Source organism: Macaca nemestrina, chromosome 7 (genome assembly GCF_043159975.1).
Source record: "Macaca nemestrina isolate mMacNem1 chromosome 7, mMacNem.hap1, whole genome shotgun sequence".
In the NCBI taxonomy this organism is placed as follows: domain Eukaryota; kingdom Metazoa; phylum Chordata; class Mammalia; order Primates; family Cercopithecidae; genus Macaca; species Macaca nemestrina.
In genome coordinates this window covers 132,143,905-132,170,711 of record NC_092131.1, presented here as the reverse complement: position 1 = coordinate 132,170,711, position 26,807 = coordinate 132,143,905, and the positions used below count along the sequence as shown (strand labels likewise).

The window sequence follows — 26,807 nt, the reverse complement described above, 5'->3', positions numbered from 1 at the left end:
CCAGGCTTGGGTGACTGGGTGTGGTGCCAATTCTAGCTTTCATAGAAAACGCCAAGTCTGAATTTTCCCCCAGCTCCTTCTTGATGCCCAATAGCTATCTCATTATTAAAATCATTTGCACTTTTATTTTCAAACTTCTTTGGAAAGGGTCCCACTGATGGCTTCCATTTCCACCTCTATATTGTTGCTTATCAAATTTCTCTCTCTTTCCTAGACCTACTGGGGATTTCAGGCCTCCACGTGCAACTACCACCAAGATCTCTTCACCTGAAATACCCACAGGTTCATCAAATGCAGCATATTGGAACTGTAGACAACATCCTCTCAAGTTTCCTGGCTTGGCAAAGGACATCCCTGTTGCCCTGAGAGCTGGAACAGACTCTGAGGCACAGGGTGACAATCGCCCATGTGTGTCAGCAGTTTGAAGGTGGCATTCTGCTATCACATGGTTCATCATAATTGATCTCCCAGCAAGGGGCAGGTTGAGAATATCCACTAGTGGATCTGAGGTCAGCGAATAGGAAAGGAGGCTGGGGGCTTTCTGGAGCAGCTCTTATACAGTGAGCCCAGTGTTTGCACTTGGACTGATGTCTGTTTGAAATTGTAAGGGAGACAGGAGGTGGGCACAGGCTAAAGTCCTCTCAAGCTACCCTTCTGCTCCCCATAACCTTGTAAGGAGAGCAGGGAAGGAACTGTTAAATTGTTATTACCGTCCATAGATGAAGAACCTGAGTTTGCAAGAGACTGTGTAACTTATCCAAAGCCACAAAGCTAGAGGTGGTGTCCATGAGATTCCCACCAGGCCTCCTGATGACCAGCACTGTGTTCTTTCTCCTGAACAGAGAAGTGCCCAGGACAATGGTCAGTATACTTGACAGTGAGTCAAAAGATCTGAGTTCTCACTCCTGTATGGCCACTAAAAATACCTAGCTACTGCCTGCTCTGCAGTCCTCGGGTGGGCCCTTGGAAATGGGGATGTCTATGAAGCAGCACCACGTGGGGCTCTACACTCTCACCTCTGGCTACAGTGACCATCTCTGTACTGATGACATCCGGACCCTCATCTTTAGCCCAATCTGTAGGACACCTCTCTTGGGAAACCCCACAGGCACCACTAAGTGAATATGTGTTTTGGGAGTTCCAAGTTCCCTCCTGGAAATCTTTATCTCGAGCCCTCATTTTCCCACCAGAAAGGCTCTCAAGTTAGGTTCCATTGATTTTCTCTCACATTCCTTCCAGAACCACCACCACAAATGGTTATGTCATGAATGTGCCTTTGCAGTCTGTGAGACAACTGTTGATTTTTGCATTGTCCGGCATGCTATCTAGTCCCTCTTGTATAAGGATCATTAAGGCAAATGCCTGCTATAATTGAGTCCTGGCCAGGGTTGGGGATGGGCTGGACACTGAGATCTCTGGAAACAACAATATTTTTCCTTTTGTTAAACATCCAGACTCAAACATTTCCCTTCATAGCTTGATTACCAGAAAGAGCAGACAAAATGAAGTGCTCCATCCTAGCCACTGTATTAGCCACATTGTAATATATATTTTTCTTTTTCTTTGTACATGTCAATTTTTTATTGTGGTAAAATATGCATAGCGTAAAACCTATTTATTTTATTTTATTTTTTTGAGACGGAGTCTTGCTCTGTTGCCAAGCTGGAGTGCAATGGCACGATCTCGGTTCACTGCAACCTCTGCCTCCCGGGTTCAAGGGATTCTTCTGCCTCAACCTCCCAAGTAGCTGGGATTACAGATGCCTGCCACCACTCCCAGAAAGCTCAGACAAAATGAAGTGCTTCATCCAAGCGATTGTATTAGCCCACATTATAATACATAATTTTTCTTTTTCTTTGTATATGTCTATTTTTTTATTGTGGTAAAATATACATAGCATAAAGCTTTTTAAAAACTATTTTAAGTGTATAGTTCAGCAATGTTAAGTGCATTTATATTGCTGTGCAGCGTCACCACCATCCATCTTCAGAACATTTTTTTTATCTTCCCAAACTGAAACTCTATACCTATTAAACAATAATTTCCCATTACCTCCTCCCCTCAGCCCCTGGCAATCACCATTCTACTTTCTGTCTCTGTGAATTTGACTTCTCTAGGCACCTCTGTACGTGGAACCCTACAGTGTTTGTCCTTTTGTGACTGGTTAATTACACTTAGCATAACATCCTTAAGGTTCACCATGTTGTAGCATGTACCAGAATTCCTTTCCTTTTATTTATTTATTTGAGACACAGTCTCACTCTGTCACCCAGGATGGAGTGCAGTGATGTGATCTCAGCTCACTGCAACCTCCCGCCTGCCCCGAGCTTGAGCAATTCTCCCGCCTCAGCCACCTGAGTAGCTGGGATTACAGGCAGTCTCCACCACTCTCGGCTAATTTATTTTTTGTAATTTTAGTAGAGATGGGGTTTCAGGAGTTGACCAGGCTGGTCTCGAATTCCTGACTTCAAGTGATCCACCCACCTTGGCCTTCCAAAGTGCTGGGATTACAGGCATGAGCCACCGTGCCTGGCCCCTCCTTTCTTTTAAAAGGCTAAGTAATATTTCATTGTATGTACATACCACATTTTCTTTATCCATTGATCCATCAATAGACATCTGGGTTACTTTCACCTCTTGGCTATTGTGAATAATTCTGCTGGGAATATGGGTGTTCGAATCCCAACGTTGAATTCTTTCAGGTCTATATCTGTACATGGTTTTTAATTTTCTATTTTAACAGCTTTATTGGATATATGCCTATTAATATAAGAAGCAAATATACCTGGCCAGGTGCAGTGGCTCACGCCTGTAATCCCAGCACTTTGGGAGGCCGAGGCGGGTGGATCATGAGGTGAGGAGTTTGAGATCAGCCTGGCCAAGATGGTGAAACCCCTTCTCTACTAAAACTATAAAATTTAGTTGGGTGTGGTGGTGGGCGCCTGTAATCCCAGCTACTTGGGAGGCTGAGGCAGAAGAATCGCTTGAACCCAGGAGATGGAGGTTGCAGTGAGCCGAGATCACACACTGCACTCCAGCCTGGGTGACAGAGAAAGACTGTCAAAAAAAAAAAAAAAAAAAAAAAAAAGAAGAAGTAAATATACCTAACGTGTGTTGGGTAACACTGTATGCCTGGCACTGTTCTAGGTTCTTTAACTATGTTGTTATTTGATCTTTGTAATACAGTTGGGCAATGGCTCTTTTTTGGAAGAAGGTGGAATATCAGCTGTAACAAAGCCATTAACTAACTGAGCTGCCTCTACTTGCTTACTCCTGACATATTCCTCAGCCTGAAGCAACATGACTCCACTCCCAGCATCATGGAAACTGTTTTGGCAAAGGTCACCAGTGACCTTCATGTTGCCAAATCCAGCAGAGACCTTTAAGTCTCTTACTTGCTGCTGATTTTGAACCTGTTGACCATTCATCCTTCCTGAACTTCTTCACCGGCACCTGGGACACCACCACTCTGTCCCGGTTTCCCCCTGTTTCTTTTTCTCCTCTGTCTCTTCGAAGGGTCCTGTCCCTCTGTAGACCCTCAAATGTGGGCACTTTTAATAGCTCTCCTTGAGTTACTGTTTTTCTCACTTGACAGCGCCTTTCCAGGTGACTCCCGGTCTTCTATGTCACTGTAGTCACTGCCTCTCGAAGCCGATGACTTCCAAGTCTCTACCTCTAGTCTTAGGCTCCACCCTGACCTTCAGTCTCACATATACAGCCTATTGCATTTCTCTCTAGAATGCTCCACAGTTATCTTAGCCTCAACATGTCCCAAGTGAGCTCATTATGGCACCTCCCCCGACCCACTGCCCAGTCTCAGCAAATGACATCACAGACTCGGTTGCCTAAGCCACCAATCAATTGGCCATCCTCTAGTTTATCATCAGACCTCACCAGTCCCACCTCCTTGCTACTTCTCAGGCGGATCCTTCTTTTCTATTCCTTTTCCTCTTTCCAAATTCAGGTCTCATCCTCCCTTGCTTGGAGTGTTAGAACCAGCTGTGGACTGGTCCCCCTTTCTCTTAGTCTTGCCCTATTCAAATACATCTTCCACAGCTGCCAGATGGATTAATCTCAAACACAGGGCTGACCATGTCCCTCTATACTTAAAACTCCCTATGTCTTCCTGGCCCCTGTAGGATACAATCTGAGCTCTGAGAATGGCATTTACCCCTTCTCCTGCTGCATCATCGCCATTGCATGGTTCATCCTTCCTGTGAACGTGCACTGTGTTTCTACCATGCATCAGCAATGATGGGCAGGGTGCTGGAACTGGAACTGGGTGCAGTGATGAGAAATCAGACATGCTCTGGCCTCACAGCCAGAGAGGAGAGAGATAGTCACCCAAAAAATGTAGCGTCACTCAGTCTGGTCTGTTGCATAACGAAAAAGAACCTGTTGACAGAGAAGCATAGAAGAGGTAGGACTCGGGGGCAGGGGTAGAGCTCCAAGGAGGGAAAGGCCAGTGCCTGATCTTTCCTGGTGGTTCTGTACTCTCTCACTCTGCCTTCAGGATCCATCTCTTCTCCCTCTCCATTAATTCAGGCCTTCATGATTTCTCACCAGGATTGCTTTATTGTCCTCCTACGTGGTGGCCCTGCCTTCATCTCTTGACCCACTTCACTCATTGCTGCCAGAATGTCCTTTCTAAAACCCAAATCTTCCAGCCTGAGCAACATAGTGAGACTCCATCTTTACAAAAAATAGAAAAAAATTAGCTGGGCACAGTGGCATGTGCCTGTAGTCCTAGCTGAGGTGGGAGGATTGGGAGGCTGAGGTGGGAGGATTGCTTGAGCCTGGATTGTTGAGGTTGCAGTGAGCTGTGATTGTGACACTGCATTCCAGCTTGGGTGACACAGCGAGACCCTGCCTCAAAAACAAAACAAAACAAAGCAAAAACAGAAAAGCTCACAAATCTGATCTTATTGCTGTTCAGCTGACAAACCTTTGATGACTGCTACAGGAAAATGTCAACTTCTTGGTGTGACCTCTGAGGCCCTTCACAGTTGGGTTTTCTTCTCTCCTACCTGAGCTGCCCTCCCCTCCTCACCTCTCCTCCTCTTAGGCTGCAACTCTGCCCCACTGCTCATGAGTTCCCAAACAGGGCGTGCGTGTACGTATCTTCACGCCTTGGGCCATGCCACCCTCATCACCATATTGCTCCTCCTGCCTTCTCCGTTTCCTGCTTACACATCAAGGCCCCTCTCTGTGGAGCTGCCTCCTCTCTCTTAAGAAGGATGCATGGATCTGGGAGGATGCAGGATGCATTTCTGTGCCTTTAGGGCTCCTTCTGTGTCCACCTGTGCAGAGCCTGACATGCCAGTTTGTTGGGCAGCCTCTCTCCCAGCCTTAGCCTCTACAGGGTAAGAAAGGTGTCTGGTTCATCTCTTTAATGCTGGGCCATGCAAGGGGTTTGGCAAGGAAAAGCTCCTCAGTAGCTGTTTACTGAGCACAGGATTCCAAAATCTGAGCCTGACCCAGAAGAGAAGGCATGGCCCCACCTCATGGAATTTTCAGTCTGTCTGGATGGCACTGGTGGAGCAGTCACTCTATTCTCCATTTCTGCCTTGCTAGGTGACTCCAGTTTTATTCAGGGCAGCAACAGGCAGCTCTTAAAAAAATAAACAATAATCCAGAGCTTTGGGAGGCCAAGCAAGAGAATTGCTTGAGACCAGGGATTTGAGACCAGCCTGGGCAACATAGCGAGACACTGTCTCCATGAAAAATTTAAAATAATTAGCCAGGTGTGGTGGTGCATGCCTGTAGTCCCAGATATTGAGAAGGCTGAGGCAGGAGAATAGATCAAGCCCAGGAGTTCAAGACTGCAGTGAGCTATGATTGTGCCACTGCACTCCAAACTGGGCAACAGAGAGAGATCCCATCTCTAAAATGAACGAACAAATAAACTCTATTTCCCAAATTCTCCTAAAGCCATGGGTGTCCATGTGATGTGGTCTCACCAGTGAGCTATAAGCAGATGTCTCCTGGATAGGGATCCCAGAGAAGTTATTACTATTGTGATGAAAACGGACAAACTCCCCGGCAGGTCCCACTTTGCCCTTTTCCCTTCTCAGTCTTCCTGTCTGGAATGCTGCCCTGTGAGCAGGAGGGAAGAAACCACAACATGGATGGTGGAGCAGGAGGGGAGTAGGCGCTGGGGGCCCTGTGTGGGATAAGAAGTTTCCATTCCATTCAAAAGGTGGTGGAAGCCACTGGAGGGTTTTAAGCAGGAAAGTGGCATGGCCTGATTTCCACTGTACAAAGCTGACCCTGGCTGACTCGTGGTGAGTGCATTCGGAGGGCAAGAGTGAAGGCAGGGGCCCGGCCTGCGGGGTCCACCCTTCTTCAGCCTAGAGGCACCAGTTTCTATAGAGATGCCCATTGGCCTGGCCCTTATGGTCCCTTCAGAGCCCAAACATTGCTGGAAACTTTGCCCGGAAATGTGATGCCTGGGGTCACTGAGAACACACCACACCACCTTTGCCTGTCCATTTTGCAGATGAGCAGTATACACCCGGAGAGGCCTAAGGCTGCTTAGCTCTAAAATAATGGCTCACTCACCCAGTGCTTCTAATGTGGGGCCTAATCACTTGTGGTTAGAGAGGGAGCCCCACATTCGGTCAGGAAGGGGTGGGGGCTGCAGGTAGGGGAGGGCACCACTGATGCCCAGGAGAGAGACTTTAGTCCAGCAGTGAGGCAGTGCTGGCCCAGATTGGGATGGCCATGGGGAGAAGGAGGAATGTGGACAGACTGGGACGTGTGTTGGGGGTGGGATGGTCAGGGACTTGCTGATCGCTTGGGTGTGGGGGATAAGGAGGGGAATTCGAGCTAACTCTGGGATATTTTGCTTAAGTACCTGAGTGGGTGGTGGTGTCGTTGACAGAGGTGGGAAGTCTAGGGAGCAAGGAAGAGGAGCAAGTTTGCAGGAAAAGCTGAGTGTGATTTTAACCATATGTATAATTTTGAGATGGCTCCTAGTCATTCTCCTGCAGTTGAATACACACCCTCGGAGTTCCAAGAGGTGGCCAAGACTGGAGATGGAGGCGTGGAGTCAATGACAGAGACCTGGTATTTGATGCAATTGGATGGGATGAAGTTATCTTGGGACCATTGGGAAAGAAGAAAAGAAAGAGGTCCAGGGATTCACCCTGAGATTATCCTGTACATAGAGGCTGGGACATGGGGCAGAGTTGGCCAAACAGACTGAGAAGTAGACAGGGAGTAGGAAGAACGCCAGGAGAAGGAGCAGTGGAGGCCAAGTACAAAGCATTATAGGAAGTGGGAAGAGCTCCTGAATCAATCACTGCTGAAAGGTCAAGTGAAAGGAAAAGGAAGTGAACTGGACTCTTAGGGGTCAGTGGTGACATGATGAAGGCTGAGTCAGCTAAGCCATGGGGACAGAATGCCCACTAAGAAAGTGGAGGCAGGAGGTGCAGACGATTTTTTAAACACTTTTTGCAGTGAAGGGGAGCAGAACATTGAGATGGAAGCTGGAGAGAGAAGTGGAGCCCCATGGAGCTGTTCATTTATCATGGGAGATCCTGGGGCAACCTGGTATGGATGACCTAATGGAGAAAGAGGAGGTGATGTGCAGAAAGAGGAGGTATCTATGGTTCAGATGACAGAAGTGGGATCCAAGACCCACATGGAGGGATTGGCCTTGGGCAGAGCAGTGGCCTTCATCCACAGGAGCAGGCGGGAGGCTGCCAGGTTTCACGATGGGAAGATGACTTTTCTGATTGATGCTATTTCCTGAGCAAAGCATGAGGCAAGCGAGGCTGGGGGTAGTGAGAGGTGTGCGGAGAGGGGAAAGGCTGAGACAGTTGCTCTGGAGAATAGGGAAGTGCAAGACACTGTAGCAGTGCTGTGGAACAACACTAGGGCCCAGTTGAGATTGCAGGCTATGAATTTAGAGGAAGCCAGTTTGTGTTTTCTCTACCTTTATTTTGCTGTGTGGGCGCAGGCATTGAGTAGGTGGGTAGTTGGATTTAACCCAGGTTGAGCATGATCTTTAAGTATGAAGAAGTAAGGGGAGAAAAGAAGATGAAAGATGGATGTGATGGCAGAGGGCTGATGGTGGTGACAGAGGAGGGTGAGGGGTGGGAGGGCTTGGCGAGGCAGAGGGATCGCTTGTCATCTGCAAGGATGACAGGTGGTCGCCCGGTGGGATGCTTGAAGTGGAGATTGTGTGGATGGTGCCGTTTTCATGATGGTACCAAATGTGATGCCCGTGGGAGTAGGTGGGGAGGAGGGTGACAAATGGTTGGACCATTCTGGTAGAGGAAGAGAGAGGCCCCAGTGTTGGGTGGATCTGCAAAGTGGATGTTGAAGTCACTAAAACTGATGGTAGGATGGGGGTGGGGAGGAAGACAGGGCAGATGTGTCAGTTAAGTCTGTGATGAATGTGAGGTGCAACCCGTTGGGGCAGTGGTGAGAGGTAAAGTCTACGGACATGGATTCAGAGAGGATGGCACTTTGAAAAGGAAAGGGAGGGCAAATGTTTTGGGAAAGGCAATCCCAGGGTCTGTGGGGGCGTGGGAGAGGAAACGGGGAACTGGTGTGTTGGGGGCAGCCGGGTGTCAGTTAGGGAGAGTTCAAAACAGAGGCTGAGGATATGGGCTGCTTGTCATGACAGGGTCTGAGTCTCCAGCACAGAGAGGGGGTGCTGTTCCTGGAGGCTGGAGGTCTCAGTTTCTGTGGGAGGCTTAGATTCCTCATCTCTGTGGTTTCAAGTTCCTCAGAAGCGAAATGGTGTCATGGTCACTTTTGAGTGGGTGATAGGATGCTACAGGATGAGGGGTGTGGGCTCAGCCCTGGACTTGCAGGAGCTTTCTGGCTGTGCCTGGGCTGATGGGCGTGGAGTGCCCAGCCGGGCAGACCCACCAGTTGGTAGTGGGAGGCTGATGGCCTCACTTGTGGTGGGAGGCCCCGCCCTCCACGCTGTCCAAGTTTTGCAGGTAAGAGATGAAACACATTTCGAGGGCGATTGAGCACTGGACACCGTGCTGTGGCTTGGCAGGCGCCCTCAGCACAGGTGTGTGGGTAATTGTGTTACATAGGAAGATGCACAAAACCACCAGCCCTGAGCTGGCCTTGGGGGGCAGGAGCAGAGAGGGACTGGGCAGAGGTGGGACAGGGACATTACCTTCTTGCAATGGGAAGACACCTCAGGGCACAAGCCCAGGTTGGCGAGAACATTTGCATTTCTTTAAACAAATGCCAGAGAGATGGGGGAAATTCAGCCTAGAGGCACCAGTTTCCATAGAGACGCCCATTGGCCTGGCCCTTATGGTCCCTTCAGAGCCCAAACATTGCTGGAAACTTTGCCCTGGAATGTGATGCCTGGGGTCGCCGAGAACACACCACGCCACCTTTGCCTGTCCATTCTGTGGCTCAGCAGTACAAACCCAGAGAGGCCTAAGCCTGCTTAGCTCTAAAATAATGGCTCATTCGCCCAGTGCTTCTCATGTGGGGCCTAATCACTTGTGGTTAGAGAGGGAGCCCCACGTTCGGTCAGGAAGGGGTGGGGGCTGCAGGTAGGGGAGGGCATCACTGAGGCCCAGGAGAGAGAAGAGGCTTCCTGGAGGAAGCAGATCTGAGCAGGACCCGGGAGGATGAGCTGCATTTGGGGAGCTCTGAGGATAGGCAGGGCCTTCCTGGGCGAGGGCATAGAGTGGACAAAGGTGTGGCAGTGGAAGAGCCAGCAGGTTGCCGGGACAGTGAGGTGTTTGCTGAGTCTGTTTTCAGGCTGCATAATTAACTGTTCAACTTGGCTGCTTTGGCATGGCTGGATTTAGGTAACCTCTTAGGCTGCCGTCAGCCCGGCTACCTTCTTTAGACTCTAAGCTTGTTGGCTGGAAGTGAAAAGAGTATTCATCCGGTCTGCCCAGGTGGTCTCACTTAATCTTCTCATTAGCTCCTAGGAGCAGATGCTCTTGGCTCCATTGTGCAGCTAAGGAAGCTGAGGATCCACTGAAGGCTGAGAGTTTGACCCGTCCCTCCCACTGCCTACAGGACTATGGACAGAGCTAGGAGCATGCGTTGTGCACCCCTGACTGAGCGTCCAGGAAGAGAAGAGTCTCAGATAATCCCAAGGGCATCCCCTCAAAGTCTGATGGTCCTCTGCTCCTCTTTGGGGTTGTCTTGTAGAGCAGCAGGAAGAGCTATGAAGTCAGAAGCCCAGGCCGGGACCCCAGTTCTGCCCCACACTGGCTGGACCACCTTGGACCAGCCAATTCCCTCTCTGCCTCTGTTGCCCGATCTCTCGCATGAAGGGTTGGGCTGAACAATCTCCAAGTCCCTTCAGCTGTGTAAGCTGGGGCCACTAAGCTTCATTTTTTTTGCCTCCAGCCTGCTCGAGGCTGAGAACTTGGTTTGTGCCTGCCTCTGGCCTGCCTTAACCATGGATTCGATGCTTCTTGGGTCTCCTCTTACTCAAACACGTCAGAAGCTGAGACCTGTCTCAACATAACCTCATATCAGGGGGTATTGTCTCAAATGGGCTCACCTGTTGGTCCGAGCCTCATTCCTTATGAGCCTTTTGAATCTGCATTCCCCATTGAAAGCAGACATTCACCCAATCAGGAATGTGATAGATCCGCTAGGGCTCTGATACCAGCAGCTGCCATTGACTGAGTGCCTGCTATGTCAGACACATTCCATATTTTGCATCTGTACACTCTTCCTGCCAGGAATAGAGTTGTTTCCCTGTTATGCTGTTGACAAACTGCGGCCCAGAAAGGTTAAGTGACTTGACTAAGCTCTTACGACTTGGAGGTGGAAGAGTGGGGTTAGAACCCAGAACGCACATGGCAAAGCCTGGCTTCTGCCATGTGACATATCAGTGAGATGTCCATCCCTGGCTGGGCCCTAGGATCCAGAGACATCACACCAATGACCCTGCCTGCCCACAGGGCATCCTCAGCAGCTTCTCCTCCTCAAGCCTAGGAGTCTATAATCCTGGGCTATTCCCTTCCTGGGGCCACTCCTCAGAAAGGGCAATCAGACCCCCTGGGTGGTCTTTCTGTGGCATTGAGTGGACAGGGGCCTCCCTCTCTGGCTTGGGCAGGCAGGCGTGTGCTACTGTCGTCTCTAGGCAGCCATCGGATGAATAACTGATGGTGATTAGCTCAATCATAACATCGCTCATGCCATGCATAAGTGATGAGCCAACTGGTGCCAGGCCGCGATGAGAGGCAGTGGGCACCCCCACCTCACCCCCCAGCCCGGAGAAGCCACCACCGCGCTCCCTCCCTGTGTTATCTGGCACATCAAGTGCTGCGACAATGAATATAGATTGACCTTATTATAGCAGCCGGCTGCTGGTGCCAGGCGCAGCCAGGCATACTTTGCACAAATTAAAGGTGTCAGCATGTAATTTACGGTTCATGGTGAATAGGGGTGGTGGGGGTCGGGGAGGCACTGAGGCAGGTAGAAAGGAAGGTGGGCTGGCTGCGGGGCTGGCACCAGGAGCCCAGGCGCTAATGACAGGAGGCACAGCCGAGGTGTCATTTTCATCCCGCTTTGCTCATTTTTAGCTATTTCTTGCTCAAGGGGGGCAGCCCCCTCTCCTGAGCTCTCCCCGACATGCTCTGTGTGCATGTGTGCGTGTGTGTATTTTTCAGTTAAATTACTGGTTTTACCTGAAGAGCGTAAAGTAGGTGTGCTAATTTACGGCTCGGCAGATAAAGCCGCAGTGTGCAGAGCTGTCTGGGAAGCCTGTGATCCGACATCATTTTACTAACACACCCGAGAGCAGCTTGACACATAGAGTCGGGCCTGTGATTAAAGTTGTAGTCTTCTTTCCCCCTCCCTCTCGCTTCTCCAACACGGAGAACAGATTAAACTCTAAGTAATAGATCTCGGTTTTCTTGCCATCCCACTGATATACACAGTACACAGTTTGACACAAAGAGTAAGTTATACATCACAAACAACAGCCTCTGCTCTTTACCGCCCAGAATTAATTTTCCATTTGCTACGCTTCCCTCCTCTCCAAGCCCATTTTCCTGTCCAGCAGGGCTCTGTCCTCTCTTGAAAAGGCAGGGGAGGGGAAGTGCAGGTCGCGCCTGGAAGAGGTGGCTCAGGACGGAGAGTTTAGCCCCTATGGTTTAAGGATGAGGAAACAGAGACCTGGAGAGAAGCGACTTCCTGATGTCGCCCTTTGTGTGTGTGGCAGTGGTGAGGCTGAAACCCATCTTTGGGTTGATGAGCCAGGCCCCACCTCCCACGCCCAGGCAGCAGAGGCTGCCCGAGGAGCTGCTTGTTTGTCTTCCCTGCTCTTCCCTGCCACCTGCCAGGCAAACTGTCTCTGCTTCTCTGCCCTGCTCTGTGCCCCAGGAGGGGACCTCTAAGGGCTGCCCATGCCTCTGGCCACTGCCTGGGCTTGGCCAGCGGGAGACACCAGAATGAGAAGCAACAGTGGGAGGAGAGAGGGGCTGGGCAATTTCTCCTCTGCTTCTCCCTCTGGGATGCCTGTCTCTGGGAAGAGCTGCCTCCCTCTGTGACTGCCCTACTGTGGGGTGGCCCCTCCTTCATGGATCCCACTCCTGCTGGGCTCTGGCCATGACATGCTGCCCTGCCCTGCAGGTGTGGGCTGGGGACAGCTGTCAGCTGTTCTAGTCCAGGAGCCTCCCCATCCCTTTTGGATTTCCTTACCCCTGCCCACCTCAGTCACCAGCCCCTCCATCCATATCTCTTCATTTGAGCCACCTGGGGGGAATTCCACCCCGAATGATACTGGAGTGGACCCATTCTTTACTGAGGGCCTGTGCTGGCAGCCATCTGCCTAAAGGCACACATTTGGAGAAGGGGTCCAGACCTCCCAGGGTAGCACGTGTCCCTCTGGGAGAGTCCACCATTCACCCAATTTGCTTTCCTAGCCACTGACACCCCTCCCCAGGCCCCGCGGGAAGTGCTTTGTACACCACCTCAGGGGAGGCTCACATGTGGCCCTGTGAGGCAGGGTCTGGCTAGGCCCTCTATGGGATGTGGAAACGGAAGCCCAGGGAGGCTGGGGTTCTTCCCTAGGGTCACCCAACCTTGCACAGCAGAGTCCAGTTCCAAATGGGGGCCCAGCCGGCTCCAGTGCTGAGCAACTTCCTCTGTGCTGTGTGGGAGGTTAATCTTGCTCACGTAGCTCATGTAGAACACACACACACACACACACACACACACACACACACACACGCACACACACACGCACACACACACACACACGCACACGCACACGCACACGCACACACACACACACACACGCACACGCACGCGCACGCACACACACACACACACACACACACACACGCGCACACACAGACACAAATGACTAAGTGCTTTTAAGGAGCCATAGGCGAGTATGGGCAGGGAGGCAGGGCCAGAAGTGAGGAGGGTTAGATGTGGCAGGTAGGGCTGGGTAAATCCAGGAGGGCATTTTGGAGGAGGCAAATAAGTCCTGGAGATGACTGGATGCCGCATGGAAGCATACAGCCAGGAGCTCTCTAACCACACCTCAGTAGACTGGTTGCACTGAATCACCCGGTTGGGTGGGGTTTAGGGGTGTGCTTTAAAATTAGACTCCCAGGCCTCATCTCTAGTATATCGAATCAGACTCTCTGGGGGTGCAGTCCAAGAATCTGTTTTGTTTTGTTTTGATATGCAACTAATCATGGGAGCCACAAACCCTTCCCACTTCCCCATTTCACGTGCCGGGGAAGTATGTAAAGGAAGTACAGAGAGGCCTAGGGACTTGCTCAGGGTCTCACAGCACCCAATTCCAAAGCCAGGGCTGGCACCCAGGCCCCTTGGTTCCCAGCTCAGTGCTCATTCGACTGCTCATTCACCCTCGGGCTTCTCAGTGGGCAGGGTGGAAACACAGCTTCCCTAGATGATGGTCTCAGCCTCCTCCCCCCGCCTCAGCCACCCTGCAGCCGGTTCTCAAGATGGCAAGTGGGGGGTGGATGAAGGTGGTGGCAAAGCGAGAAAGCGCCTGGAATAACACGACATTTTGAAATGTGAATCACTGGCACTTTCTGTTTTCTCCTGTTCCCTCTCTGCACCCTCCCATTCCCCGCCCCCACCAGGCACTCTCTGAGCTGTAGGAACGCTAGGCCTGGACATCCACCCAGCGTGTGGAACCAGCTGGGGAAGCCACCTGCGTGCCAGAGTGGGTGGAGTCTGAGATGAGAGCAGAGACTAGGGCTCTGGGCCTACTGCTGTCCCTTCTTAGCTGTGTGACTTTGGGCAAGGCACTGCACCTCTCTGGACCTCAGCGCTGGGATGCTCACCATAAGGCTTGTCAATACCCTTGGGCTGCCACATGGTGGGGGTGGGGGCCCTGCAAGACCTACTCTCTCCTGAATCCCTCTTCTGCCCTGCTGTCCTGACATTCCATCGCTCGTGTTCCAGTCTTTTGAACCCTGAGTAACAGGAGCCCAGGACGGTGCTGGTGGGAGGGTGTTGGGAAAGGGGGAAGCTGGGGAGGGGCAGGTAAGGCTGCCCAGTGGAAAAGGGGCCATCCAGCTGCTGAACGAGTGTCTGAACTCCCACCCCCAGACACTTCCTCCACGTTCCCTCGACTCAGGAGCTAATGATTCAGAAACAGAGGTCAGCTCCCGGCTCCGTGTTGACATGCAGTTGCAGGGCAGAGCAAGCCAATGGTACCCTGGGCCTCAGGGGGCTTGTGCCCTCTGTGGTGTGAAAGGTCTTTGGGCATTCCTTAAGTGCCTCCAGTGCCAGGGCTTCCCCTCAGGCACCAAGGAGTGAGTTGACTCTGTGTGTGTTTGTGTCCCCATCCCCAGATCAGACCTGACTCACCCCATGTCCCCGCAGTCCAATACGGTGCTGGGTGCCCCAGGGACATCCCTGCGTGGAATTCATGCTGCCTGGCCAGGAGCTCCTGAGCCTCAGCAGGCAGGAGCCTTGGTCTCAAGAGGGTTGCCTTTGGGCAAGGCTTTTTTTCAGGCCCTCAGTGACCACATTTCTAAAATCGTGGTAGTGGCCAGGTTCATAGGCTGAGGAGCTCTTTCTGCTCTCCCTCGCCACAGGGTCCCTCTGCCTCAGCAGGAGAGCAGGCCAGAGTGCAGTCTGAGTGTGAGGCAGATGTGCATATGCAGGAACTCAGACAGGGCTGGCACATAGCCCCTGCTCAGTTAATGTCTATGAGGGGAAGAAAGGAGGAGGAGGGAAGAGGCAGAAAGAGGGACAGGCTGGTGTGTGCAGCCCCATCAGCTGGCTCTGTGCCCATCTGATCCCTCTTGACCCTCCAGCTGGCTCCTGCCCACCCTCCTCTACTTCCTCCTGTGGCCTTTTCTCCTCCTCCTGAGAAGAAGGTGATGCTGGAAAAAATGGTGGGGAGGGTACTGGAGAAAGCTCCCTGGAAAGTGGAGTTCTGTTCTAGAGACTAGGGAAATTGGGCTATACGTCTCCAGACCTCCCTTTCTGAGGAGCCCTCCATATAGCAGGAGGTGCTCAAAGCTGAGTGTCACAACCCTGAATGAACTTGGCAAACGACCTAACCCTAACACCCCACTGACGGCATCCCAGCTGTAGACCCCTGTCTGGCTAGGAGGGACAGTGTTTAGTTTGCCACTGAGAGAGGGTGGTGGTGTGGGGTGGGGCTGTAAGAGAGTAATGCACCCCAGGAAGTGGGAAGCCAAGAGTGGGGAGAGTTCCATGCCTAGGAGCTCAGGGCTCATTTGTGGCTGCTCACGCTCACCAGGTTTTGTCACCTGCCACTGGCTCCTAACCATTGATTAAAAATAGTCCTCTGCTTGCCCTTACATGTGACCAACCTGTGGTCGGAGCATCCTACCCAGGCTGGGGTTGGGCTGCACGAGCATCCTGGCCAGCCCTGCCCCAAATGAGACAGGAAGTGCTCTGAAGTGCATCTGTAGCTGACGGGGGCCATGGTGGGGGGAACCCTGCCAGCAGCTAGCTGGGAGAGTTTGGCTTACCTTTCTTAGTGTTTGCAAGGTCAATTTCTTCCTCCTTGTTACCTGTCCCTCTTGTTTCTCTTAAAGGCCATCTGGAAAGAGGATATGGCTCAGAAGCATTTCTGTTCTCTCTCTGGACCTGAACACGGTTCCCCAAGGGTATATCATCTTGGCTGGCATGGTGGGTGGAGAGGATATGGGAACAGGGTGGACCCTAGCTTAGAATCCAAGCCACAGGGGCTTTAAACTCAAGAGAAAAAAATCATGGAGAGCTACAGGCAAGTCATTTTACCAATGAGGAAGCAGCTCTTAGGGAGATGAAGTGACTCATCTAGTGACTTCAAAATAAAAAATTCCCATTTCACAGGTGAGGAGACAAAATCATAGAGACAAATTGTGACCTGCCTAGGGTAACACCACAGTGGCAGAACTCTGGCTGGACCCAAATCTCTGGGGTCCTCGCTTCCTTCCATCCTGCTGGACAGCTCTATGTGTGTGATCTGTTGATAAATTAGTTACACTTATCTCCATTTACAGATGAGGAAACTGAATCTCAGAACAATGGTATACTTGGCAAATAATGACACCTTCAGCTCTGCCTGAGATCAGACGCAGCAAGTCCAGTGGAGGCCCAGGTCGCATCTCCTCTGGGAAACCTGTCCTGACGATTCCAGGCCACGTGGAGTCCTTCCTTCTCCAAAGTCTTACTACATTTATTTTGAGGAATAGAAAAATAATGCTAAGAAAGAAGCAAGGAAGCATTCGTTCAATGCTCCTGGCATGCTGAGTACTCTGTCAGCACTCACGGGTGCCTAGGGACCACCTTGAGCAGGACTCAGGATGACGCTCATTTTACAGGTGAGGAAACTGAGGTTCAGAGGGCTCAGGTCCCAACCCATGCCTGTCTGACTCCCAAGTTCAATGCGCTTTTCTCCCTTATTCAGCCCCACATTCTACTCCCCTAGAATCATTTCCTGAGGGCTTTCTTGTCTCTGCAATTTGGCTGTAAGTTCATCAATCATCGAGGTTGGGTCCCTGCTTGCACCGCATGCGGCTGACCTGGGCCTGACCTCGGCAAAGGGTTGGCACGGACTCTAGGCCTTGAGAAGGAGGCAGAGAGGGGGCAGAGGCAGCAGGCCGGCTCCAACTCCCCCCAGCCACTTCCTAGCGCAGTGAGGGCTGTTAGTTTATTTCTCAGAACTTCAGTTTCCTCATCTGTAAAATGGGGTGGTACTAACCATGGAGTCTCAGGCTCGCTGAGTGAAGGTGGAGTAAGGTAAAGAGCTTGAGTGTCAAGAGCCCAGTGTGAAGCCTGGCACATAGTGGGTACGCAATATGAACTGCGATTACTCTTGTCAGCCTGCTCATTTCGTGGGGCATCTCTGGAGTGCCCTCTCACCCCCAGCAACTATGATCCAGCCTTCCTTTCCTGGAGGAAGCCTGCCTCTCCCTGGGCCCTGTGTGTGTAGGGGCTGGATCTGGCTGATAGGCACACCGGGGACTGCGTTTCTGTGTCACTTTCTTTGGGTGGTGGCTGTGAACACCGCAATCTCTGTGTCCCTGTCCTGCCTCCACACTTTGTTAACCCTGAGAGCTGAGGGTTTGTTGGTGCTTCCAGACGCCCAGAGGGAGGACAGGACCTCAGCTGGGACGCTGGTTTCCCCTGGCTAGCCTGCCTTGAGCTAGGGGGAAAGCCTTCAAGATGAGCTCCCAGCTTCACAGCCCAGCGGGGATGGGTGGCTGACTACAGGGGCAGAGCACCGTCCAGGAGGTAGTCGCTGCAGACATGCTGCCAGGCACATCTCAATCACCACCAAAGTAGCAGCTGCCAGGCCCCCTTTTGATGGAAGAGAGACCTGGCGGTGGGAGAAGAGAGCCTCCTAAGTCAGGGAGCAGGGGATGGGATGGGGTGGGCCATCTGCATGATCTAAGCTTCCAGCTTAGTTCTCCCAGTCTTTAGTCTTAAGTGGCAAGGGCTCCCTTGGATGCTCAAACCAAGCAGATATCTCGAAGGGGAGTTTGGACCTGTCTGGGGCAGCAGTACCCATGGGTGGTGTTTTCTCTGCACTGAGTTATAACCTGGCTGTACATACAGCCCTGCCTACATCCTGCCCTTGCTCCCTCAGCCCCAACCACTCTGCACTTTCTTCTGTCCCTTGAATAAACCAAGCACGTTCTTTCCCCAGGCGTTTGCTTCGACTGTTTCCTCCTCTCAGACAGCTCTTCCTTCTGACCTTATGCAGGGCACCCTTTCTCATCAAGACCACCCCGCTCATGGGGGCCCCCATTCCCCAGGGCAGGTGACCCTCTTATATGACCTTCATGGTCCATAACTCCAGTGCGAATTATCCTTATTAGATTGTTTCTTGCTTCTTTTATGTCCTCCCACTGCAATGGAAACTCCTCGGGAGTCTGGATGCTTAATCTCTGCTGAGACCCAGTGCCTTGCACTGAAGGTGCTCAGGAAATACCTTCTGAATGATCAGAAGCCCCTGCCATCTGCTAAACTGCATCTCTGATGACAGAAGCTAAGGAATGTGAGGTTCATCTAGAGAGTTCTTGTGAATTTTCCAAGGGTATACACGACCTAGTTCATTAGGTCCCAGGAGAATCCACAGCCACTCCTTCGCCCAGCACAGGGGAAAGTATTGAGACCTGGAGAGGGGCAGGATCACCATGAAGGTGACACACCTGGCTGGAGGGGCAGCAGCAGGAGTGTGGCCCCTTCTGAAAACTGTAGGCTTATGAAATGAAACATAAAGAGAACATGTATTTGCCTGGATGTGGAGCCTCGGCCTCACAGGTCCTGACGGGGCCAAGACCCCTATGGTAAAGCCCCTCCTACTTGCAAACAAGGACGCTGAGACCCAGGGAGGTGCGTGGCTGATCAGAGCTCCCACCACAAATTAGAAGTAGTCTTCAGATTGTAGATGCGTCTGTTTCTTCATGTGCCAGGCGGGTGGGGAAGTCAAGCTTGCCAATGTCCACAGGGGGCTCAAGGGGTCTCAGATGAGGATCTCAGAAAGGATCCTGAGGAGAGAGGGCCGGGTTGCCTAGAGCCCCTCTGTGGAAAACCCTGGTCAGGGGTCAGTACAAGGGAGGAGAGAAGAGCAGTGGTCTCAAAACTTTACAATTAAGAAAAAAAAAATCAGACCACACAGTCATCAATACATGTATATATATATATATCTTTGTTTATTCACTGTGTACATTCAAATATAATATTATGTATGAAAATTGTGCAAAAATAGACATTTTGAAATGAGATTTCAAAGCATATGTAACATTTCTGTTATTTTCTTCCCATGACAGTCGTGCCCAGCCCTGGGCATTAGGACACTCCCTTTACAGAGCACTCTTTAGGAACATGTGCTTTGGGGCCCAGCAGACCTGCGTTTGAATCCAGGACTTTCTTGCCATTATCTGTGGCTTTAGGGCAGCTTCTGGGACACAGTCTCTTCCTCTGTAAAACGGGACACTAATTCCTACTTTGCTATATGGTTTAAATGAGGTGATACTTAAACGGTGCTTGGTACTGGGCTTGGCAGCCTGGAAGAGCTCATATATGGTAACTATGGTGATTATTATTACCAAGATCGGGCTCATCCTTGTTTGCTAAAATTAATGAAACTCAACTCTAAATACCATGGACCTGCAGGCTTGTTTAATGAGCTGCCACATCCTCACCAGAGATGCCGGGTCATCGCTGAGTATAAGCCCGGAACTAAGATGACAGTTTCCCTTGGCTGAATACGATGCCCCCAGCATTGATGCAGATGGACCTGGAACCTGGCTAAAGAAAGGCCAGCTGGGCGTCCCCGAGGATGGGGCTGAGAGGCCGGTCAAATTTCAGCTTTCTCTGTGTTCCTTTTAAAATAATTGAAGTGTCAGCTTGGGTTCACGGGCTGGTCACAGTTTCCATCCCTCCCTAACTTCATAAGGCAAGTCCATGAATTATACAGTGCCGGAGCAGACGGTGCTAAGTAAGGATGCATCACAAGCCGGGCTTAATAAGGACACTCCAGCTATTCTTGGAAGGCATTTGCAAGTCAAAAATATGGTGCATGGAGATCTGATGTCGACTTCACATTCTGAAGATTTCAGCTAGGTCAGCGTTATTTTATGTTAAATCCCATCAAAACAAAAAATAAAGAGATAAGGAAGTGGTATAGTACATTGTTTTGCTTTGTTTTTAATTTGAACTTTTTGGTAATAACACAAATGGTCAAATTTGCCTACTTCCTCCCACACACCCCAACCCCATCTCCCATTCCCACACCCCCTCTAAGTAATGTCAACACACATTCTCATGGACTCATATGGTGTGGGTACATTGCCTTGCTGTGGAATTAGGAAGTATTCCTACCATTATAATTTTGTGCTAAATAGTGAGAAGATAAAAACTTTCCTATTTTCTTTCTTTTTTTCACCAAGCTTTCTCATGACCCTTACTTGCTCTTTTCTATAACATGTCCACGTGTTAAAAACTCAGCCATTTATCAAAAAAATAGGGACTGACATCTATTTAAGAAATTAAATTGCGCCGGGGGATAGGAACCAAGAACCATAGTAAAAGCTGGGAGGCTTTTCTCCTCTACTCCAGGAGGGTGGCATTTCATCCAAAATGCCCCAGGAGGGAGGGCTGACCATTCTGGATGGCTCCTTCGTCATTTCCTGAGAATCAGCTGCCTCCGTCGGAGATGCTGGGCCCTGTAGTGCAGGGATCCCACTTAGACTTCCCTTTATGGTTCACACGTGGCTTTGTTTATAAACACAGTATTTCAGGGGAAAGGCAAGCAGGCATCACGTGCCAGGAGGTGAGGGAAGCACAGAAGCAGGAATATCTAAGAGGCCCCTGCAAACCTTTTCTGGCCATTGATGGCAAAAAAAGGATCACGGTTTCCCTAACTCACCTCCTTGCAACCAGGAGAGCCACTAGCATTTTTGTGTACACAAGGGCCAGGTTTATTTTGGGAATCCTTAAATGTAAACCCAATACAGCAGCAATGAGAGTATTTATATCAGCAGCAAAGTGCAGGAACAGCCTGTGAGCTGGAAACCTCTTGGGCTGGAAAAGTCCAAGTGCTCAGAAGAAGGTGTGTAGACCAGCATTTCTCAAACTTAAATATGCCCAAGAGTCCCCCTGGGGATCTTGTTTAGATAAAGACCAAGATTCTGCAAAGGGCCTAAGATGTTGCGTTTCTAAAAGTGCCCAGGTAATGCTGCTGCTGCTGCTGGTCCATGGACCCCACTTTGAGTGGTGAGGGGTGTAGGCCAGGTCCCTTTTTCCAAGAAGGCTTGCATTCAGGTTACTGGGCTCAGATACTGTGATGAGGGGTGGGAGGACATGTCTTCACATCTGCTTCCAGACTGTGCCTTAGATGGACATGATCGGCTCATACAGGATGGTGGCCAGGGGGTGCTGGGCAGGTATGGGCATGGGACAGAACACAGGACCATGAGTCAGGAGAAGAAGTGGATTTTCCTGGCACCACCTGGCTCCCCTACTCAGCTGCGGAGTAGTGGAGAGTATTTGATGACAGGGAGGTCATTGGCAGCTTTCGTAAGAGCAGATATGAAGTCTCTAGGATATGTTAAGTCAAAAACCTAAGTGTAATGGGATGTGTATGGTAGGCTGACACTGAGTAAAGAAAGTGAGGGACCACATACACATAGATGAGTTTGTGTAAATGGAGAACTTCTCATTGTGAAAATATACACAAGAAACCCATAAACAGTGGTTGCCTTTGGGGGAAGAAACTGGGAAAGAACATACGTGGAGCAAGAAGAGCCTCCCTCCAATTGAAACACTCACTTCTCTGACCACAGTGATTGGTTCAGTGGGCTTGGACGTGTGACATGCCCTGTTCCAATCAGAGTGAGTCTCTGGATATTTGCTGGACTGTGTTCTCCGTTTCATTCCAATGAGACTCACTTGTCAGTATCTGCTGAGATCTGCCATCCAGTGTGGTGTTCAGACAGTTGTTCCCCTCCTTGCTGGCATCAGCTGAGACGTGACAGTGTCCTCATCTGATCTCACAGGACATCTTCTCCTGTTGTTGTGAGTCCCCTGCGAGGCTCTGCCTTTCAGGTGACCCCTCTGCGCCGCTCCTTACGGGCATAGAGAAGCCCATCTATTCTCTCTGCACCAGGCTGAGTGAGTGGTACTCTCTTGCTCCATATGTCTGGGCTCCTCCACTGGACAGGGATCTCTCTCTAAGGTTTGCTGTCATCCCAAGGCCCCTCCCTTCTTGTTTCCCAAACTGGCCAGAGGTTTCTGGGTCTGATACTTCCTCTCCCACTGAGATGGGACCACAGGAGGAGTCAAGCATGTGACTTCTTGTCCCCGCCTCACATATCAGTAGCTCCTTCTGCTGCTCTCACCTCTGCCTCCGCCCACCCCAACCCTCTTAGTTATCCATGTCTAATCTCGGCAGCATGGCAGTCTGGTTCTCCAGCTCTCCTTTTTCTAATCTAGACTTTATGCCCCAATTCCTTCAGAGCTTTGCTTCTGATGATGCTAAAACTAGGCTTTTAGAACTGAAAAAAAAAAAACAACAGTTTTTGCAAATCAAAAGCCTTATCTTTCAAGAACTTGTCTCTGCTATGAGTACCAAAGTTCTATTTTGAAATGAAAAGAGTTGACTGTTTCTCTTCTCCTTATATTCCATGTTCCTGATCTAACAGTCCTAATCTTGCTTGAGGCCAGGCACCTTTGCCTTGGGTACATGGGTGTGGGAAGTATGATTGTCCTGCTGTGGCATCAATGGCCCTTCAGCTCCCTGCAGCCTCCCTGAGTTCTGCAAGGGAACAGGAGGAAACAATCTTGGAGTTGGGGCACCCAACTAGTGGCAGAACTAGTCCCACTTCTGCCACTCAATTGTTGCATGATCTAGGGAAGTCACTGAATCCTTTTGAACCTTGATTTCCGTATCTGCGAAATGGGGAGAGCAGCAACCACCTCTCAAGGTTGTTTCAGGATCAAGGGAGATAACACATGTGAAAGTGCTTTGCAAATTACAAAGTATGGTATGAACATGAAGCATCATCACTTTTCAGTGTTCTTAATTTCTTTGTGTAGTTTTCCCGGCCAAAGGTTTCTGTTTTGAGCTCCCATGACAATTTGCTCACAGAGCCATGAATGTATTGTATTGTACTGAACTTACATTTTAACGTGCCTGCTGGCTTCTTGCAGTGTATGTGAGTGCTTGGAGGGCAGGGACCACACCTATGTGATCTTGGCACCTCTCGCCTTCAGCCAGTGTCTGGCATAGAGTAGGTGCCCAGTATGTGTTTGTTGATGAAGGGGTGGACGCTTAGCAAGCACTCAGTAGATTCGTGTAATATAAATAAACAATTAGCCAGGAGGAGCAATGGGCTGGGACTTCTGTAGACTAGTGGTTTTCAACCGGGAGCAATTTTGTCCCCTTCCTCCCAGGGGGTATTTGGCAATCAGGAGATGCTTTTGGTTGTCATAACTTGGGGAATGCTACAGATATCTAGTGGGTAGAAGCCAGGGATGCTGCTAAACATCCTACAATGACCAGGACAACCCCCTACAACAAACAATTATCCAGTCTAGAACGTCAAGAGTGCCATTGCCTAGAAACCCCGCTGTAAGCTCTCTTTTTAAACAGTCCTGAGAAATAAGTCCTATGAATCCAGAATTGGAAGGGAACCTTAGACTTTGGGTTTAAACATGATGTCTTGATTATCTTTGATGAATGGAAGGGAGTGGAGATATGGTGGCTAATGATGAAGATTCTGAAATTTATTACTAGCTGGGGGTGGGAGAGGAGAGAGACTTTGGAAAAGTTCAGCTGAAGAAAGAGAGCTGGCATCAGACAGGATGGGGTGGTGCCCTAGTGTACTGGGAGGCACTGAAGGAACCTCTGAGTAGAGAAGGTAAGCATGTGTGCTGAGCTCCATGACTGTCCATCAATTCCCTGTCCTCCTTCTGCAGGAGGCACCTGTTGAACTCAGGCATGGGCATGTGACTTGATTTGGCCAATGAAATGTGAGAGAAGTGACATCCACTTTGAGGCAGACACTTTCCGAGTGAGTGTGCACTTCCGCATGTTCCCCAGTGTGGTTGCTTAGCCAGCCTGGGCCCCAGAATGATAACAGCAACATACAGCATGACCTGTAATTGCTATGAAGATAAGAGAGAAACAGACCTGGAATGCCTTACAGCACTGCAGTTTTTTGGATTATGTTTTATTGCACCATAATCTATCCTATCTTGAGAATGTACTATATTTGGGCTGATGTAGATAGCAATCCTGTGTAACTGAAGTTCAGCTCATCTTTCCTCTCCCCTTTGAATTGGTTTGCACAGGGATCTCTGAGGTGTCTTGGCTGGAGAGAGACAAATGCCAAGTGACTTGGACCCCTAACTGTTGGCAACAGAGTCAAACTCTGTAAAACATTTGGAGGGGTTTATTCTGAGCCAAATATGAGTGATCAATGGCCTGTGACACAGTTCTCAGGAGATTCCGAGAACATGTGCCCAAGGTGGTCAGGCTACAACTTGATTTTATACATTTTAGGGGGACATAAATTGTCAATTAATATGTGTAAAATGTACATTGGTTCAGTCAGGAAAGGTGGGACAACCTGATTCAAAGATTTTCTGATTGGCAATTGGTTGAAAGAATTATTCTCTAAAGACTTAGAATCAATAGAAAAGAATATCTGGGTTTACGATAAGGGGTTGTGGAGACCAAAGTTTTTAATCATGCAGATTAAGCCTCCAGGTAGGAGGCTTCAGAGAGAATAGATTGTAAATGTTTCTTTTCTTTCTTTCTTTCTTTCTTTCTTTCTTTCTTTCTTTCTTTCTTTCTTTCTTTCTTTCTTTCTTTCTTTCTTTCTTTCTTTCTTTCTTTCCTTCCTTCCTTCCTTCCTTCCTTCCTTCCTTCCTTCCTTCCTTCCTTCCTTCCTTCCTTCCTTCTTTCTTTCTTTCTTTCTTTCTTTCTTTCTTTCTTTCTTTCTTTCTTTCTGTCTCTCTCTCTCTCTCTCTCTCTCTCTCTCTCTCTTTCTCTCTCTCTCTTTCTTTTTTAAGATAAAGTCTTGCTCTGTTGCCCAAGGTGGAGTGCAGTGGTGCAATCTCGGCTCACTGCAACCTCCACCTCCTGGGTTCAAGCGATTCTTGTGCTTCAGTCTCCTGAGTAGCTAAGATTACAGGCGTCTGCCACCATGCCCAGCTAATTTTTGTATTTTTAGTAGAGATGAGGTTTCACCATCTTGGCTAGGCTGGTCTGGAACTCCTGACCTCAAGTGATTCGCCTGCCTCAGCTCCCAAAATGCTGGGATTACAGGTGTGAGCCACCACCTCCAGCCAAGAATAGACGGTAAGTGTTTCTTATCAGATTTAAAGAGTCTTCTATCAGTAATTCCAAAAGGGAGGAGGGTATAATGAGGCATGTCCAACTCTCTGTTCCCATCATGTCCTGAATTCGTTTTTCAGGTTAACTTTGGAACACCCTGGGCCAAGAGGAGGGGTCCATTCAGGTGGCTGGGGGGCTTAGAATTGTGTTTTTGGTTTATACTGTCCATCTGCATTCTCAAAGCTCCAAGAGGCAGGAGCCATGGTGGGTCCAGGGGAAGGCAACTGACACTCCAAAATTCCCCTCTCACTGCTGCTTCAATGCCAACTTCACAGAAAGATAGATATACGATGGTTCTGTTTATTTAGTCATCACAAATGTCACTATTATCACAGATGACATTAATTTTTAAAAGAAAAGGAAGAAAATATGTCACATTTCTGTTTTGTGCATATGCTGATTGAATGAAAAGTTTATACCAGATGCCAACTTAAAATAAGGACATATAAATATTTAATTGTTTGTATGTATGTATACATTGCTGTATACACAATATGTATCTATACAGCTATAGAGCACTGATTCTCAGCTGAGGGGTGATTTTACTTTCCAGGAAGACATTTGGCAATGTCAGGAGACATTTTTGGTTGTCCCAGCTGAGGGCTTGGGGGTACTCCTGGCATCCAGTGGGTAGAGGCCTGGGATGCTGCTAAGCATCCTTCAGTGTACCGGGCAGTCCATATTACCTGAACTGTGCTGGGGTTGGGAGAGCCTGGCCTGGATGTACATCTAAAGCCAGGAGTTCTGGGGCTGTTGTGTGTGAAGCCATGAGTGCTGGCATCTTTCTTCAGAGCATCATTGACACACATTGATTCATTTCACGTCCCCACCTTGGCTGACTCATCTAGAAGAAACCACAAGTCACAGATCAGTGAGGGGCCAGGCCTCACAGTCCTTATGAGACAACCTTGATGGCACTGGGGTTCCCCTGGGAACACACACGGTCAAGCATAGCTGCCCTGCTCAGTTCTCAGGATGACAACTATTCACACCTAGTGTGCTTTGTAGCGCACCTGGGATGGGAGTTGTAATGGCGGAAAGGTAACGGTGTGGGAGGAAAGGAGTGAGAAGGGGAACCAGAGAAGGGAGGGCCAGTAATGTTAGTTTTATGAAGATATGAGAATTAGCGCATGATTTAAAACATTGCTCATAAGGACTGCTTAGGCACAATTTGTCTATATATGAAGACATTGAGATATGTGATTTTATAGCTAGAGCTATATGTAATATGTGTGTGTGTGTGTGTGTGTGTGTGTGTGTGTGTGTATACACACGTTAGTAATGAGGTGAAACATTTACTGTCCTAACAGCTGGCACCAACAATCCACATGGAATGGGAACTGACTTTGAGACACTTTCTGGATAAGTCACTGGACTGGAGAGAGACTTGGAGGGCAAATGCGCCAGCTGGACCCCCAGAGAATAAGCTAGCTTGCTGCTGAAGATGGAAACCCTCTCACTTTTGCTCCTGAGATGGGAGATTAAGAAAAAA

At 49.7% G+C, this 26,807-nt stretch overlaps 1 long non-coding RNA gene across 1 annotated transcript in view; it reads left to right on the top strand.

Annotated features, from left to right (window-relative positions):
* The window catches only part of LOC139364127 (uncharacterized), a 101,165-nt gene that overhangs the window by 58,758 nt on the left and 15,600 nt on the right, over positions 1–26,807 (top strand). The window contains exon 5 of the long non-coding RNA XR_011625420.1: positions 23,893–23,987. This is a non-coding gene — a long non-coding RNA (uncharacterized lncRNA). The remainder of the gene's footprint in view (positions 1–23,892; positions 23,988–26,807) is intronic.